The following is a 17,901-nucleotide window of genomic DNA, read 5'->3' as shown; positions in this document are numbered from 1 at the left end:
AGTTGGAAGTTTCAGAACCAGGATTGGCCATGCAGTATCCTCTGATACATGTGCAGTGTGAAACACTAATTGTCCTCTTTCTCCCTTTTTCTGCAGGACTCAGTGTTAGTGAATCATGGTCACTCAGTGAGGAATCCCTCTATATGCTATTAAAATAGTATATGAGTGTTTATTTGCAAAAGACTAAAAGGCTTGCTCTGAAGACAGAATTATCTTTCCCCAAGCTTTATTTGACCTTCATCTTTCCATTAAAATAAATACTGTTATTAACTAGTCATATACTGCTATAAATATCTACAGGTCAGTTCTAAGGAGAACTAGCTTCCTGGGTAATTTCTGTAGTTTCCCACCTAGATTAACCAAGGTAGGTGCATAAAATACTGGAGATCATTTTATGGGCAGTCTTAAAATGGATGGTAGCTATGTAATGTTACAATACTAAGCATTTTATAATTCAGTGACTTTCTGTTTTTAAAGTGTACTTCTTGCAAGAAAGATTACAAAACATTACTTCAGTTCTAATGGCTGTATTTGCTGGCTTTCACAATGTTTATATTTACTACTGATTTCTTTCTGCAGTCGAGTCACTGCTAAAGGCTGAGGGGCTATAATATGGTGGTGGTGGGATAGAATTTTCAAGTTTTTTTTCTGATATGCAGACTGTCTAGTTGCATATTCAACAGATCTCCTTTCCCAAGTTTCAGAAGGCAGGTTTGGGGAGATTTTAGGAGAATGGCAGAAGTTGCATCCATGGTTTGAAGTCAGCTACTAATTTTTAAATTTGAGGTGCTAAAGATCTTTCAAAGAAAAGTTTGTTAGAATTACTTAATGTAAGCAACATAATTTTTTTCTCCTCTTGTATATAATTTTCAGTAATGCCAGTTTTTAAGTTGCTGAAACAATAAAATGACCATGTAAACACAGAATATAAAGAAATTTGTACTAATGTCTTTGAATCAGAGGTGGCTGTTTAAATGAATGTTTAATCAGGTCAGTCCTCTACTGGTACCCCATATATACCTCCCATGACAAAACACTAAGTCTTAATCCTGTTATACTAAAGGGTAGAAGTTTAACCTTATCCTCCCCCCCCCCCTTTTCCCTCAAAGAAACACATTGTTGTTTGCCTTCGAGAGCCAGAAATATCAGCTGAATTGTTAATGCCTTTCCAGTTTGAGTCAACCTCTCTGCATATAAAATTATAATCCAGGCAATAAAATTTGTCTCAATCTAAGGAATTAAGCCAAGTTTCATTAAGGTCAGAACAACATATCCTTCTTCCATATATATTTTATTTTACAGTAAAAGAATCTGTGTTTAAAGTTGAGATGGATTTATTGCTGTATATTATTATGGTGAAGAAGTGGAGGAAATGTCGGAAAACTGCAGGTAGGAGACAGTTACTCTGTTAGAATGGGATGTTTATTTTAGAGGTGAGAGGGAGGAGGTGAACATTGTGCTGCTGATTTGAAATAAGTGTTAATTTTAGTTTGGAAGGGACCTCTAGAAGTCATCTAGTTGAATCTCCTATTCTAAGGAAGGTAAACTTTGAAGTTTGTACGTTGATCAGGACCTTGTTCAGCTGTTTTGAAAATCTGAAAAGGGAGAGATTCAGCAGTCTCTGTCTGCAGCCCCATGAACTTTCCTTCTTGTGACTAACTGAATGTCCTTTGTGGTAACTCATGACTGTTGCCCATTCTCCATTTCCTCTGCCATTTCTGTGAAGTGTCTTCCTCTAAGGATTTTTTTTTTTTTAATCTCCCCTCTTAGATTGTTTAAAACTGCAGTGAAATACCCACTTGTCTTCAGACAAGACAAGCCTTGTTCTGTCAACTTGGACCATCATGTGTTCTAGCCCCCACTGCTGAACTCTCCAGTTTGCCAGCATTTCTTTTATGGTAGCCTGAAACTGGGTAGTGTTCTACATTTGGCTTTACAAGTGCTAAGTAAAGGGGAATATTTACTTGACCTGACTTTGACTGTGCTTTCCTAATGAGGACCAATATATGGCAAGCCTTCCCTGCTGTGAGGGTATGTTGCTGACTCTTGTTCAGCTTCTCTACTGGAGCCAGCCCAGAACCTCCCCTGCAGCAATGCTACCTGCCCCATTGATCCTCATGCCATACTGTTCATGGCTTTGGGTTCTTCTGTCCTAGGTGGGGCACTCTGCCTTTGTTGAACTTCCAAGTTTGTTGTCAACCTAATTCTTCCAGCTTGTTGAGGTCCCTCTGAGTGGCAGCCCTGCTTTTTAGTGTATTGATGTCTTCCTCCCTGTTTCATGTCATCCACAAACATGATAAGGATGTGTTCTAGTTCACTGTCCAGTTGTTAATGAAGATGTTGGGAGTATTCACCCTATCAGTCTCTGAAGAATATCACTTATAGCTGGTTGTTGGTTACATTCTGAACCACCATTGAGCCTGGCAGTCCAGCCAGTTGTTCTTCCACATCTTCTCCATGATGCCCCAGATTTGGCTAAAAAGATATTATTGGAGACTGTGAACAGCCTTTGTAAAGTTAAACTAAATGACATCCTCAGCTCTCCATCCTCATAGGAAAGTGGCCAGATTAATTTGGCCTGATTTCCTTCTGGTCAACTTGTGCTGGCTGTTTCCAATCACCTTTTTATTCTCTGTGTGTCTAGAAATTAGCTTCTGTGAGGATTTGATGCATAATAACCTGGGAACTGGGATAAGCTGGCCAGCCTGTAATTCCTGAGATCATTCTTGCCCTTTTTGAAGATGGTGTCGTAAGGGACATTCCCTGATTGCTGTAACATTTAAAAGCTGATAAGAAATAGCCTTGAGTTGGCACTAGCCAGCTCCTTGGCACCTTTGGATGTGTCTCATATGTTCCCATGGACGTCTGTTTGTCCAGTTTACTAGAGTAATTCCTAATGCATTTCACTTCACTATTAGGCAGACACAGCTGAGAGCCACAGCCCTACAAAAGACTGATGCAAAGAAGATGCTTAGGAGATTTCTGTGTTGTTTGTCAATAAATTGATCACCCCATTTAGCAGCAGGCCAACACTTGTGTGTTTTTCTTTCTTCTGCATATAGACCAGTACATACTCTCTTGCTATACTCTGTATTGCTGTTCAGTTTCAAACGAACCCTAACCTTGGCTTTTCTCATTCTGCTTAGTATCCAGGCAGTGCTGCTTCATTTGTCTTTAGTAATCTGTTCCTGCTTTTTGTATTCTTTGTTTTCTGCACTTCAGTTCAGTCAGGAATACCCAGTTCATTTAAGATGGGCTTCTGCTGTGGTTGATCATTATCTTGCATGTCAGAAAGGACTGTTTTCATACTTTGAGGAGGTTGCCCTTGATGCTTAACCAGCTCTTCAAGGTTCCATTGCCCTTTAGGGCAGCATGCCATGAGATCCCACTTACTAGGTCCTTTAACAAGTCCTTTAGTGCTAACAGGGAGATGTTAGCATGTGACCATGGGAGATACTTGTGATTTCCTGATACAGTTTTTTCCATATGAGCCTCTAGATATGTTTTAGATAATTTTATGTTGCTGCTAGGCTATAGTGATTTTCAAACTACAGGTAGAAGACTCTGATTTGTTAGTACTACCTTGAATTATCCAGTATAAAAATGCTAATTTAAGGAGAAGAAACATTACAAAAGTTATGTTACTGGGATCAAAACACAAATCTGAAAAAATACCACACTAATAATTGCTTGTGCAGTGGTTGTTCATTGTTATGTTTATTGTGGTCTATTTCCTATATGATTTTATGTGCAGCATGACTTGGGCTCAGTAAGAAGAATGACACTTGCCACCTCACTTCTGTCATATGATCCTATGCCTAAGTTGTTACACTTCAGTAAAACTGGTAATTCTCCTATGGTAGTGAGTTCTTATTCCATCCATTACTGTAATATTGAGGTGTCCCCTTAGTTATAATAATAGGAGGAAGAAGGAATTATCTCCATTAGTTTGAGACGATTACTGAAAGACCAAACCTTGCCTTCATAAGAAATTTAGATGTTATGATTTGGTACCTCACTCAAGACGTAGGCTGTGATTTTTCTTTGAAGAGCACTGTCTTCACACAGAGAATGCAGATCTGCTCAAAAAAATGTCTGAAATGTAATTGCTCAGACAGTGAAGCTCAAGGAAAGTGGCTTCAGAAGAGTGTAGTCTCACTGAAGTTTGCAGCAGACAGTGGAAATCAGAATCTAATATTGACTTCGGACTAGAGGTGTAACCCTAACAACTCTTTTTCTCTCTGAAGATTTCTGCCTTAATTTATAAATTATACTTCAAATATTACAAGTGGGAAGAGTATCATAGTAAACTGTCATCTCTTCTCCCCTGCTTATTTGCTCATCTCTCCTGCATCTCAGCATCTGTTAGTTCAGCCTTGTCTTCACATAAATGAAGACTAGGAGAGGCATGTGAATATAAGACCAGTGATGTTCAAGCTTCATAGCTTCTGGTGGAAGAATGATTATACCATGGTGCCTTTATTTGCCATGAGATTGGATTTACCCAATGTGCTTGACTTAATCAGACTGTTTAGATGCAGTAATCTGAAACTTCCTAGAAGCATCAGGCTTAATGTGCATGTATTACTTAGTGTAAAAAGAGCAGCTGGGAATGGATTTAGGCAGTTAAAGCAATTCAGCTGACCCAGACCCCTTCAGAGGGGCCCTCAGAAAGGAGAATGACTGTGAGCAGAGAACCTGTGGATGAGTTGTCCCAACAGCTGCATGGATTAGGTAGTGTGTAGTAGACTGCATAAATGCGCCCTTAAGTCTCCCTTGTGCTGTGTGTTAGATGTAAATATGTGGATTAGCTGGTCTACTAATAGATGTGGAACACCTGAATTTGCTGCTGTTTTGCTCCAAATTTCTATTTTAAAAATGGGCTTAATGGCTAATGTTTTTATGTAGGCTGTAGAGTTGTTCATCTTTATCACTGACATTCATTTTAATATATAACTTGCATGTGGTTTTGATGGTGGAGGATTTGAAGCTGCTTCATGGTTGACACGTATTCAGAGGGTATCACCAACCCATCAAAGGGATACTGCATACAGAATTAGAACTAACCAAAGATACAAAGCAGATAAATGTTCCACAGGATTTTAAATAAGGTTCTTGACACAACTGGAAATTGGATACAAAGTAGAAAGATAATAACTGTGGAATTATACTAAGGTGCAAGGTATAGAGCATGCTGTCCTGATGGAAGAATGGTGCTGTGTGTCCAAAAGCTCAGAATAAAATAAACCAACTGTTTTAACAGGAAACATAATACTCATATGATTCGATCAGAAATACTACAATATAAGAACCATACGTCCAGACTAGGATAGCAACACTGACTGTAAACTATTCCTAGTATTAAAATGCTAAATAGTTTTGTTTCTTTTAATTGTTATGTGTGGTAGTTAGTGGTGTTACTAGTATGTCAACATTGAACTACTGTTAGAAGTAGAGTACTGGATATCAAGTTCATGGCAAGTTGTGTGCTATGACATGGCATATTGTGGGCTGATTCTGTATTTTAGCTGTTTCCTTTGTGGGTTGAAAGTCACTTGCAGGGACACAGGTACTATGCTACCGATGTAGTGACTTTTAACCATCCTTATGAGGAGAGTCTGTGATTTGGGGTAAAGATGGGAGGAAACATAATTAGGAAGTATTTTGTTGTGTATTTTACGAGTTTATTTGTGGTTTTGTAAGACTAAGTGAATAAATGGAATAAGTGAATAAATGGAGGAGCATTGGATCCGTTTTTGTATAGTTTAGTCTGTTGCTGCTTCCAACAATTGGTAGGTAAGGCAGATATGCTTTTAGAGCCTATTCCCCTAAAGTGCATCGAGCTTATGTTTGTGTCAGCTACTTTCTATATGATGTAAAGAAGAACAATACATTGTCTTGTGTCTTAAAAAAAGTATTTTCGTATTTCTTAATAAAAACGTTTTTTCATATTTTGTATATATGAAGATATAAGCTGTTGATGCACTTAAGTAATCTGTCTTCAAGAATATGTCCTTTCAGTACAAGTATATAATTATGGAATGCCCTGTAAAATCCAGACAGGGTAATCTGCTATGCTCATCACACGGGGAAAAATCCAGAATAGAACAGAACAGACTTTTTCAGTTGGAAGGACCCTACAATGATCATAGAGTCCAACTGCCTGACCAATTCGGGGCTGACCAAAAGTTAGTATCTTGTTAAGGTCATTGTCTAAAAGCCTCTTAAACACTGCCAGGCTTGGGGCATCGACCACCTCTCTAGAAAGCCTGTTCCAGTGTTTGACCACCCTCTTGGTAAAGAAATACTTCCTAATGTCCAGTCTAAACCTCCCCTGGTGCAGCTTTGAACCATTCCCATGTGTTCTGTCACTGGATACCAGGGAGAAGAGATCAGCATCTCCTCTGCTTCCTCTCCTTAGGAAGCTGTAGATAGTGGTGAGGTTGCCCCTAAGCCTTTCCTTTTCTCCAAACTGGACAAACCAAGAGTTCTCAGCCACTCCTCATGGGACATCTCTTCCAGCCCTTTCACCAGCTTTGTTGCCCTCCTCTGGACACATTCAAGGACCTTCACATCCTTCTTGAGTTGTGGGGCCTGGAACTGCACACAGTGCTCAAGGTGAGACTGCACCAGTGCTGAATACAGAGGGATAGTTACCTCTTTTGACTGACTGGTTATGCTGTGTCTGATGCACCCCAGGATACAATTCACCCTTTTGGATGCCAGGGCATACTGCTGACTCGTATTGATCCTGTCTCCCTTTCTGCAGATCAACTCTTCAGCCACTCTTCTCCCAATTTATACTTGTGCCCAGTAGTACTTTTACTCTGTCCCAGGTGCAGAATCTGGTATTTGGACTTGTTCAGTTTCATGCCACTGATGGTTACCCGGTGCTCCAATCTATCTAGAGCCCTCTGCCAGGCCTCTTGTCATTCAAGAGTGTCAGCAGCATCTTCTAGTTTGGTATCATCAGCAAACTTAATAATGGTGCATTCAACTTCTCTATCCAGTTTATTGATAAAAATACTGAACAGATTTGGCCCTAAAATTGAACTCTGAGGAATACCACCAGTGACTGGTTGCCAGCCAGACATAGCCCCATTCACTACAACTCATTGAGGTCTGCCCTTCAGCCAGTTCTTCACCCAGCACACTGTGTACCTGCTTATCTGTTGGACAACTTGTCTAGAACTATTCTGTGAGGGACAATATCAAAAGTCTTACTAAAATAAAAAAACCTCCTACATTTGCTGCCTTCCCTTCATCCACTAGGTGGGTGACCTTATCATAGAAGGATAGCAAATCAGTTAAACAGGGCTTTCCCTTTGTTGAACCCATGTTGACTGCCTGATGATTGCATTCTTCTTTAAATGCTTTTTCAGTAGTACCCAGTATTATCTCTGTAATTTTTTTCCAGGAATTAAGGTTAGGTTGACAGACGTATAGTTTCCTGGGTCTTCCCTCGTGCCCTTTCTGTAAATTGAAATAGCACTGGCTAGCTTCCAGTCAGCAGAGACCTCTGATATGCAAGCTTTAAATGCAGACTAGTCAACTAACACAAAAAAACCTACCCCTGATTTATTCAAATCGTCATAATTTCTGCTGTACGGAATAATGTTGTAAATGATACTAATATAAGAATCACAGAATGGTTGAGGTTGGAAAGTACCCCTGGAGCTTATCTTGTCCAGACCCCTTGCTCAAGCAGGGCTATTTAGAGCTGGCTGCCCAGTGCCATGTCCATGTGGCTTTTGAATGTCTTCAAGGAGACAGACTCCATAACCTTCCCTGACAACACACTCCAGTTCCTCATCACCCTCACAGTAAAAAAGTGTTTTCTGATGTCCAGAGGGAACCTTGTATGTTTAAGTGTGTCCCTGTTGCCTCTGGGCCTGTCCCTGGGCACCACTGAAAAGGGCCTGGCTCTGTCTTCTTTGCACCTTCCCTTCAGATACTTGTATGCATTGAGAAGATCCCCCTTAAGCTTTCTCTTCTCCAGGCTGAACAGTCCCAGCTCCCTCAACCTCTCATCATAAGAGAAACGCTCTAGTCCCTTAATCATCTTTATGGTCCTTCATTGGACTCTCTCTCGTCCATGTTTCCCTTGTACTGGGGAGCTCAGAAGTGGACCAAGTACTCCAGGTGTGGCCTCACCAGTGCTGAGCAGAGGATCATCTCCTTCCATCTGTGGGCAACACTTGGTCTGATGCAGCCCAGGATATTATTTGCCTTCTTTGCAGCATACAAAATACTTAAAATGTCATAAATGTTGTGCAAAAACATCTGCAAAAGACAGTTTTGGTCTACAGAAACAGTGTAACTAGAATTTTTTGTACAATGCTTTGTGTGTTCAGGAAGGGAAGAAATGCTGTATGTTGCAATGTTTGTGGTTTTATAAGTGTTTTTTGGTGAATTTTGTATTTGTGTGAGTGCTTTCAGTGGTATGTATAGGTGGTGTATGTTTTGCAAAAAGTCTAAATTGCACAAAAATCAAGAAATTAGTGATTTTGAAATAATTTTTTGAGGGTATTTTTTGTGATTCCATGGTAATGTTCGTTATGGCAATACGTTATTTTGTTTAAAGGTGACTTTGTGCAAGGGGAGCGTACTTTCTTGGCTTGTTGAGTAATGCTAGAAATTAATTCTAAATATTATAAGATATTACGGTTAAATGTTTTGTCTCTGTGTTATTATGCATATACTTGAGTTTGCGTGGCAGTTTGTGCAGGCAGGGTGAGCAGATAGGGCACAGTCCATGTGGGTCTAGAACTTACCTGGGCTAGTTTCATCTTATCCTCCACGAGTAGACTGAGCGATGGTTTCCACTCGTGTCAAAACCAGCACCAGAAAGAATGTGGTGACCCAGACAGAGCTGCCATGCAAACATGCAGCGGCCCAGGTCCTGGGCTGCAGGGAGTGCCCGAGCCTGTCAATCCTGCCGCAAGGCAGCAACGACAGCACCTGTGTGCGCTGCGATCAACTGGATGACCTGCTCAGCTTGGTGGCAGAAATCAGAGAAGAGGAGAAAGATTAAGAAGTAGTAGGGAGTAGGAAATGGAAATTAATTGGTGGAGTAGCACCTTGGCATCCATGAAGCAACAGGAGCAAATGGAGGCTCCAAAGAAGGCAGGTAATCCCGCATCCTCTTGCCACCAGGCAGAAGGAGAGGACCTAAGAGATGGGGGAGGCTGGAAATAGGTCCCTGCTCATGGAGGCAGGAAAATTCTCTCCTGACCTCCCTCATTCTCCATGGTGCCCCTTCACAATAGATTCGGGGCCCTGGAACTTTTGAATGAAGAAGAGAAGGAGGAAGAAAATGAGACAAACAAGGAACCAAGGTTCACTAAGGCTGGGTTGTTCTAGACCAGGTATTAAAACCAGCTCTAAAAAGAACCCTAGAAGAATCATTATAGGGGTGTTGAAGGCCCCATATGCAGACCAGATCCGCTTCATAGGGAAGTCTGCTGCCTCCTTGGGACCGAGTCAAGGACCTCACAGCTAAACTCTCCGCTCTAGTGAGACCCAAGGACTGCTACCCTATTCTGTTTTTTCAGGTAGGTAGCGACGACATTACCAGGAGAAGTCCTAAAGCAATGAAGAGAGATTTCAGGGCCTTAAGGAAACTAATTAAGGAGTCGGAGGCACAAATTGTGTTCTCCTCCATCCCTTCAGTTGACCATATGGATGAAGAAGAGTACAGGAGAACTCAACAGATGAACTCGTGGCTCCAAGACTGGTGTTACTGTCAGGGTTTCAGATTTTTCAATCATGGGTTAGTGTATAGGATGCCAGACCATTTGGCATTAGATGGGATGCACCTGTCCCGGAAGGGGAAGAGGATCTTGGGGCAGGAGTTAGCTGGGCTCATTGACAGAGCTTTAAACTAGATTTGAAGGGGGAAGGGGGCAAAACATCAGCCCATCTGAAGTGTGTGTATACCAGTGCACACAGCATGGGTAACAAACAGGAGGAGCTTGAAGCCATGATGTAACAGGAAAATGATGATGTAGTGGCTATAACAGAAACATGGTGGGATGTCTCCCATGACTGGAGTGCACCAGTTGGTCTACAAGCTCTTTATGAGGGATAGACAAGGAAGGAGAGGTGGTGGGGTGGCGCTGTATGTCAGGGACTGTTATGATTGCTTTGAGCACAAGTGTAGTGAAGACAGGGTGGAGTGTCTTTACGTTAGAATCAGAGGGAAGGCCAACAGGGGAGATGTTGTAGTGAGAGTCTACTATAGGCCACCCACCCAGGACAGGGAGGTGGATGAAATATTCTGTAGGCATATAGGTGAAATCTGACGATCACTTATCCTTGTTCTTTTGGGAGACTTTAACTTCACAGACATCTGCTGGAAATACAACACAGCAGAGCGGGACCAGTCCTGGAGATTCCTGGAATGTATGGGAGATAACTTCCTGACGTAGCTGGTGAGTGAAGCAACCAGAAAAGGTGCCCTACTGGATCTCCTTTTTGTGATAGAGAAGGACTGGTGGGTGATGTGACAGTTGGAGGATGACTAGGGCACAGGGATGATGAAATAAGAGTTCTCTATTCTTAGAGAGGCCAGGAGGGGGGGAGCAGAGCTGACATCCTGGGCTTCTGAAGGTCTGACTTTGTCTTGTTTGGGCACCTGCTTGACAGGATCCCTTGGGAGATGGTCCTGAAGGGTATAGGGGTCCAAGAAGACTAGGTAGTCTTTAAAATGGAAGTGTTAATGGCTCCGCAGCAGGTAGTCCTCAGGTGCTGTAAGAGAAGCCAGTGACAGTGAAGACCACCCTGGCTAAACAGGGAGCTTTGGCTGCAACCCAGCAAGAAAAGGAGAGTTTACAGCCTTTGGAAGAAGGTGCTAGCCACTCACAGTAATTACAAAGATGCTGTGAGGCTATGCAGGGTGGAAATACGGAGGTCTAAAGCCCATCTGGAAATTAATCTGGCTTCAGCAATTAAGGACAACAAGAAATGTTTCTGTAAGTATGTGAGCAGCAAAAGAAAGTCCAGGGAGAATCTCCATCCCCTGCTAGATGCAGGAGGAAACATGGTAACAAGTGATGAGCAAAGGCTGAGGTGCTTAATGCCTTCTTTGTCTCAGTCTTTAATAACAAGACAACAAGTTGTACTGAGGGAGTCCAGCCTCCTCGGCCAGCAGACAGAGACTGAGAGAACAACCCCCCCACAATCCAGGAGGAGACAGTCAGTGACCTGCTGCATCACACAGACACACACACAAGTCTATGGGAATGGATGGGATCCACCCGAGGGTGCTGAAGGAGCTGGCTGGGGTGCTCGCCAAGCCGCTTTTCATCATTTACCAGCAGTCCTGGCTGACTGGGGAGGTCCTGACAGATTGGAAATTGCTCAGTGTGATGCCAATATATAAGAAGAATATATGGAAGAATGATCCAGGAAATTTCAGGCCTGTCAGCTTGACTTCAGTGCCCGAAAGTTGATGGAGCAGCTCATCCTGAGTACCATCATACAACGCATGCAGGACAGACAGATGATCGGGCCCAGTCAGCATGGGTTTATGAAAGGCAGGTCCTGCTTGACCAACCTCCTACAACAAGGTGATCTGCTTATTGGATGAGGGAAAGGCTGTGGATGTTGTTTACCTTGACTTTAGTAAGGCCTTTGACGCTGTTTCCCACAGCATTCTGCTTGGGGTTGTTTAGTCTGGAGAAGAGGAGGCTGAGGGGAGACCTCATCACCTGCTATAACTACCTGAAAGGAGGTTGCAGAGAGTGGGGATGAGTCTCTTTAACCAAGTAGTAAGAAATAGGACAAGAGGGAATAGCCTCAAGTTGTGCCAGGGAAGGTTTAGACTAGATATTAGGAAGCATCTCTTTCCAGAACAGGTTGTAGGCATTGGAATGGGCTGCCTGGGGCGGTGGTGGAGTCCCCATCCCTGGAGGTGTTTAAGAGTAGAGTTGACAATAGTGCTTAGGGATATGGTGTAGTTGGGAACTGTCAATGTGAGGTTAATGGTTGGACTGGATGATCTTCATGGTCTTTTCCAACCTAGATGATTCTGTGATTCTGTGTTTAGCAATAATATAAGCAGGAGTTACTTTAGTGACTGCATCATGCTATATAGTTGATTATATATTATACAGGAGTGTGTATATATCATCATAGGACGGTTTGGGTCGGAAGGGTCGCCAAAGATCATCTAGTTCCCACCCTCCTGCCATGGGCAGGGACACCTTCCACTAGACCAGGTTGCTCAAAGCACTGTCCAGCCTGGCCACAAACACTTCCAGGGAGGGGGCAGCCACAGCTTCTCTGGGCAACCTCTTCCAGTGTCTCACTGCTCTCACAGTAAAGAATTCATTCCTAAAATCTCATCTAAATCTACCTTCTTTTGGTTTAAAACTGTTACCCCTCATCCTATTTCCCCTCCCTGATAAAGAGTCCCTCCCCATCTTTCCTATAGGCTCCCTTTTTACTGGAAGGCCACTATAAGCTCTTTCTGGAGCCTTCTCCAGGTTGAACAACCCCAACTCTCAGCCTGCCCTTGTAAGGGAGGTGCTTCAGCCCCCTGATCATCTTTGTGGCCCTCTCTGGACCTGCTCACAGGTCCATGTCCTCCTATGCTGGAGGCCCCATAGGTGGACACAGCTCTGCACGTGGGGTCTCATGAGAGCGAAGTAGAGGGGGAGAATCACCTCCCTTGACCTGCTGGCCACACTTCTTCAGATGCAGCCCAGGATACAGTTGGCTTTTTGGGCTACAAGCACACGTTGCTGTCTCGTAGTCAGTTTTCCATCCACTGCTACTCCCAAGTCTTTGACCTCAGTCTGCTTAGCCCCCAGCCTGTATGTGTGCATGGGATTGCCCTGACCCATGTGCAGGACCTCACACTTGGCCTTGTTGAATTTCATGAGGTTTGCACAGGCCCACCTCTTGAGCCTGTCCAAGAGGACATCTTGAGCCTGTGGATGGCACATCCCTTCCCTACAGTATGTCAACCTCACCACACAGCTTAGTGTCACTGGCAAATTTGATGAGGGTGCACTTGATCCCACTGTCCACGTTGCCAACAAAGAGGTTAAACAGCGCCAGTCCCCATACCAATCCCTGAGGAACGCCACTTGTCACTGCTCTCCACTTGGACATCGAGCCCTTAACTGCAACTCTTTGAGCGTGACCATCCGGCCAATTCTTTATCCGCTGAGTGGTCCATCCATCAAATCTGTGTCTCTCCAATTTAGAGACAAGAGTGTTGTGTAGGACAGTGGCAGATGCTTTGTACAAATCCAGGAAGATGACGTCAGTTGCTGTTCCCTTATCCACCAACCTTGGAACCCTATTGTAGAAGGCTGCCAAATTTGTCAGGCATGATTTGCCCTTAGTGAAGCTATGCTGGCTGTCACCAATCACCTTCTTAATTTCTATGTGCCCTAGCATAGTTTCCAGGAAGATCCGTTCCATGGTCTTGCCAGGCACAGTGATGAGACTAATTGACCTGTAGTTCCCTGGGTTTTCCTTTTTTCCCTTTTTAAAAATGGGGGTTATGTTTCCTCTTTTCCAGTCAGCGGGAACTTTGCTGGACTGCCACAACTTCTTAAATACGGTAGATAGTGGCTTTGCAACTTTATCTGCCAGTTCCCTCAGGACCTGTGGATGTATCTCATCAGATCCTATGGACACATTTTATGAAGCATGAGTGGGTGGATCTAGGACACCTGGAGTTATTTGACGAGTCTCAGAACATGTATGGCAGAGTAAGCCTGTTCTCCCTTCTCTCTGTCCTTCCCTGTTACTGTTGTTCATGATAAACACGACTCATGCTCTCTACTTAATTCTTACAGGTGACATTCCTATGTATGTGGTTTTTCTGATCACTATGTATTTTGATGTTACTTAAATACTTCTTACTTTAAAAGAAAGCTATGTCTTACCACTGATGGTCCCCAGACTGCAGTACTCTAGAATTCACTCTCTTCTGGTTTGCTGGATTCTCAGTCCATAGCTTCTTCGTCAACCATTTGGTATGGGTGTTCTGTTAGCCTCTCCTTTTGAGAGCTGGAATTTCCCATGCAGCTGCAAAAGCACTTCTCCATCTAGAGCTGATCCAAAGATCTCCATGTGGTTTGACCACTAATTTTTCAAGAACTGAAGCTAGGGGTTTACCTCCTTAGGAGCACAACATATTGAAGAGAGACCTCTGCAGAACCTTCTAAGCACAGTTTCTCATAATACTTGTTCTAGATGAAAGTGGGCAGCAAGTTGTATGCCTACCTTGCCTATACATTTGTCAGTGTTCAGACATTTTTTGTGATCATTACCTCTTAGGACAAGAGGGAATGGCCTCAAATTGTGCCAGGTAAGGTTTAGACTAGATATGAGGAAGTATTTCTTTACAGACCAGGTGGTTAGACATTGGAATGGGCTGCCCAGGGAGATGGAGTCCCCATCCCCGGAGGTGTTTAAGAGTTCAGACATAGCGCTGAGGGATATGGTGTAGTTGGGAACTGTCAATGTGAGGTTAATGGTTGGACTGGATGATCTTCATGGTCTTTTCCAACCTAGATGATTCTGTGACTTTGATGCATGTTCAGGATTAAATTCATGGAAGTCTCTTAAGATTCAGAACATTGTATTGTTTCTCAGCTGGGGATGATTTGGCAAAGCTCTGGCAGAAAGTATTATGCTCAGCATGTCATAAACCAGTCATGATACAGTGTTTGTTAATAGCTAGACCTTTAATTGCCTGTAACGTGAGTCTTTAGATAATCACAGTTTTAGTGTACTTCACCACAAAATTACTACCTCACATAGAGACAATCTTAATTTTCCCCAAATATCTTTCAGACCATACTTCAGTTTATCTTACAGTTGATTTAAAGTCCCTTCTTGCTTGATTCCAGATCAGGTAGATGGTTTTATTCCCTTGGCACAATGCTAGGAAAGCTGTCTTGTTTGAGCTGTGTATAACAGGGTTTTCAGTTCTCCTGGCATACAGTCCTTTGAAGCAGCAGAGCAGTCAGCATAAAGTAGCACAAATAAAGCATTTGAGCAATGTACCACTGAATAGAAACACTGAAAGATCTTGGAGATAAATGGCAGGTGAAGAATGCATAATGTGCAACAGAGGCAGTAACTGCTTGCTCTGGAGCATGGAGCTAATGCCACCATCAGTTTCATCCTCTACTCTCATAGGAAAAGGGTATCAAGTCACTGGGACACTCTGGGTATAGCAAGCCATGCATTTATTTGGAAAGCAATGCCAATTTGAGCAGCTCCTACTCTGCTACATCCTTGTTGACTATGTTGTGAATTGAATTGGGGAACTGATTTGTTGGAAAAATAATTTGGCAGACAATTTTGTTTTTAACAAGAGTCAGTTACAGTTTGTGCAGTGGAAGGGCTGACACGCTGGGAATTACTGCTGTAGGTTGCAGTGAAAGGAGGGACTGGAGCCTGGCGCTGCTGTTTAAATAAGTGTATGTGTAACTGTGCCCTTGGGCTCCACGCCCAGGTTTTATGAGACTGGATAGAAGCTGGAATAGGGAAGTGGTTCTGTTTGTTAAATAAGTAAAACATGTTATAAGCAACTCAGGTGTGGATAATCTTGATGACTAATCATTTTTCCTTTATGTTGAGTCATTCTGTTAGTTTAGAATGATTATGTGTGGGGTTTTTGTTTCTTGTGGGCTTTGGTGGTGATTTTTTTGGAGAGAGGTGCAGATGTGTACCAACACTTTCAAAACTGAAACTGGAAGGAATTACTATTGCTTAATTTCTGTGTAGGATTGGAAAAGTAGAGAAAGAGGAAAGATGCAACCCAGTGTTGCAGCCAAGTTAGAGTATTCATCTTCAATTTTGCAGTTTCTTGCATTTCTAAGAATGTCTATTTGCTTAGTTCTTATATTAAACCATCCATGTACTCTACAGCTGAACAGCATTTCAGTTGCATGAATAAGTTCTTTTGTCTTTCCTTGAGAAATTGCATCTCATGGAATGAATTATGTGTGGTTTTGCTTTTATTCTAGAATAAATGTTGATGAAAATCTGAGAAGTGACCTCATAGGGTCTGGTACCTGCAAAAGTTTCACTCTTGCTGTTTTTCTGATAACACTTGTTCAGGAGCTTATGTGATCCTACAATGTTGACCTAAAGCAATGAAGATAAACAACTGTGCTAACTGATGGCTTAGTAGTCCATGTAGTTTATGAAACAGATAAGTGAAAGTATATCTCAATTATTTTTTACTGTATTGTATTTTCTTTGGTAATTAAATGTCTGTCAGCTTGTTGCCAGTTGATACTTGCAGCTTATTGTATAATTTGAGATGGTATATGAATTCTGTAACAAATTAGTAATTAACAGAAGCATTTTGGACTGCCCATTTTACACCCTCTGTATTTATACTAGGCATTTAATTGTTTATAATTGCTTAAAAAAAAAAAAGTCAAGCAAAAGAGTTCTTAGTGTTTCCTTTGTGATGCTTTTACAGAGTTCAATAAATATCCCTGTTGTGATCTTTTTTTTCTTCAAATTTTCAATTTTGTTTCTCTGTTTGCATTCAGTTACTTGACTGATGTGAGAGTACCTTTCCATTCATCCTGACTGAAAAACAAACAGCAAATATGAGGTGAAAGAGAGCTGGGTATAAGTGTGCACAATGTATTGTTGACTTCAGGAACTCTACAGTTCTAAAGAGCCTCACCTCTTCTATCTTAATTCTCAGAAGTAACTGAAGGCCATGCTGTTGTGTGACTCATAAAATACATTTAGGGCCAGCTATGTTAAAATTTCTATTAGTTCAATTGTACAACTTTATAGTGATTATAACATAGCTCATGTGGATTATCTACTCTTAATATTAAGAACTAAGAGGAAACATTTGCATAGACAGCAAATTAATGAATATGGTTAGTAGATATTTTAAAAGAATACAGTATTTGTGGCTGACATTGAAGAGCCGTATATTAAATCTGATTGTATTTTCCTATGAGGATATCATCTATCAATTGTCAAATGATGCAGGTATTTTAAAAAGAAATTTTAAAAAGTTCAGTGAGCCTTCATTCTCTGCATCAGTCAGCAACAAGAAAAGAATGGTGTAAGAAAAAGCTGGTAGCGTCTGGTTGGCATCCATTCTCAATAATTTCTGTAATTGTCTACAGTTAAAGGAAAAAGTGATAACAGTTATTGACACCTTCCAGCATAAGGGTAGCCTGACATCTTAGTTGTCCCTTTTCAGGGCTGAGTAGGGTTTTGGGAATGACACTGGGGACACCTGTACAGGTGGAGTTCTACAGCTTTGTGTCAGTATGGAGCACAGACAGAGTGACAAATACTTATTTTGAAAAATTAGCATTTACTTACATTCCTCACAAAATTAAGGTACTAGCCTCAAAAGGAATGGCTTGCTTGACAAACTTCAGTAAAATTCTGTAAACCTCTCGGAAACTGGACATTTGTATTTCTGCATGCTGTATTACCTCCCTACAGATAATAAGTAGCAAACTATCCCTGACAAATATATTTTTTGCAAGCTTTGTGATAAATAATTATTTGGCTCTTCTCTGTACACCTCTGTCCCTTGCTTGTTACTTTGTGTATTTTTGTTTTTGTGAAGAAGGTCTCATGAGAAACTAATAGTATAATTAGGATTAGCTGGTGGGCAAAGGCTTGATACTACTAATTTTAGACTTATCAGGAATTTCATATGTAGGAATTTGAGAAATAAAGAAAACATGGCATTCCTTTCATCTCTTTCCAAATGTAGGACTCTGCTAGTTTGTTGGGCAAGCTGTGTAAAGTATTTAAGGGCATGGATATTTGAGGAATAGTTCTAGCTTTCCACAGTAGAGAAAGGGCTATCTTCTTTTCCAGGGAGGTATTCTGGGATGTGCCATCTAGTCCAGTGTTGACCACCATTACCTTTGT

The 17,901-nt window shown here is 41.9% G+C and overlaps 1 protein-coding gene across 1 annotated transcript in view; it reads left to right on the top strand.

Moving 5' to 3' along the window:
- STK3 (serine/threonine kinase 3) overlaps nucleotides 1-17,901 on the top strand; it is a 142,932-nt gene that overhangs the window by 19,573 nt on the left and 105,458 nt on the right. The window lies entirely within an intron of this gene.

Source organism: Athene cunicularia (assembly GCF_003259725.1).
Source record: "Athene cunicularia isolate RWA chromosome 2 unlocalized genomic scaffold, athCun1 chr2_part1, whole genome shotgun sequence".
NCBI lineage: Eukaryota > Metazoa > Chordata > Aves > Strigiformes > Strigidae > Athene > Athene cunicularia.
The sequence above is the reverse complement of the archived record's forward strand: the minus strand, read 5'-3'. Positions and strand labels throughout refer to the sequence as shown.